This window comes from Pteropus medius, unplaced genomic scaffold (assembly GCF_902729225.1).
Source record: "Pteropus medius unplaced genomic scaffold, Ma_sr-lr_union100, whole genome shotgun sequence".
NCBI classification, from domain to species: domain Eukaryota; kingdom Metazoa; phylum Chordata; class Mammalia; order Chiroptera; family Pteropodidae; genus Pteropus; species Pteropus medius.
In genome coordinates, this window is record NW_024347852.1 from 121,297 (window position 1) to 122,208 (window position 912).

At 44.6% G+C, this 912-nt stretch overlaps 1 pseudogene; it reads right to left on the reverse strand.

Moving 5' to 3' along the window:
• Positions 1-494: 494 nt before the first annotated feature.
• Positions 495-613, reverse strand: LOC120615589 (uncharacterized; annotated as a pseudogene).
• Positions 614-912: the final 299 nt, after the last annotated feature.

The following is a 912-nucleotide window of genomic DNA, read 5'->3' on the forward strand; positions in this document are numbered from 1 at the left end:
TTTAAGCCGCTTTGTTTGTGGTCATTCTGTGACAGAGGCAACAGAACACTTATCCCATCGTGAATGACCCCACTTTAAAAAATGTAACACACGCAGAGAAAATACGCAAATTACAAGTGAACTGCGACAAAGCGAGAACGTTTGCGTGGACCATCCACGTCCCTGGGAGTCACTGGCAGGCGGCCTGCCGGCTCGGGGGACACTGCCAAGCCATTTCCCAGAGCGGTGACACCGGTCGGCACTCCCACCAGCAGCGTGAGAGTTTGCCCGTTTTTCCGTTGGCTTGTCTGACTTTTCCTTATTGATTAGAAGGAATTCTTTACATGTGCTGGGTAAGAATGCACCCCCGTCTGTTGCTTGCCTTTTCGCTTTCTTTTTAATTTTATTTTTAATTTTGCTTTTTTAGGCGAGGCAACCCTTGGTTGACCTCACAGACTGCAAGGACCTTGTCACCTTACAATCCCTTATTTTTTTATTTTTTTTTTTACTTTTTACGCCAACAGCCCCTGGTCTTCCTAGGTGGTCTCCCATCCAAGGACTCACCAGGCCCGACCCTGCTTAGCTTTTGAAACCAGACGGGATCGGGCTCGTTCAGGGTGGCGTGGCCGTAGAGCTCTTCTCACTTCTTAATGGTGTCTTTCGATGAGCAGAAGTTCTGAACATAGGCCAATTGACTGGGTTTTGTTTTGTTTTGTTTTGTTTGTTTCCTTTACGGAAAAAAAAAACAAAAAAACAAAACTTTGATCTCATTTTAGGAATCTTTTCTGCTCCGAGTACATGAAAATGCTCTGGGATGCTTCTTTAAAAAGCTATATTTTTAAAATCCACTGTTTTACGAACACGCCACAGTGGGTTTGTGTCCTCTATTGTCGATGACAGTGGCTATTGTTTCAGTCTTATGTGACTCTGAAT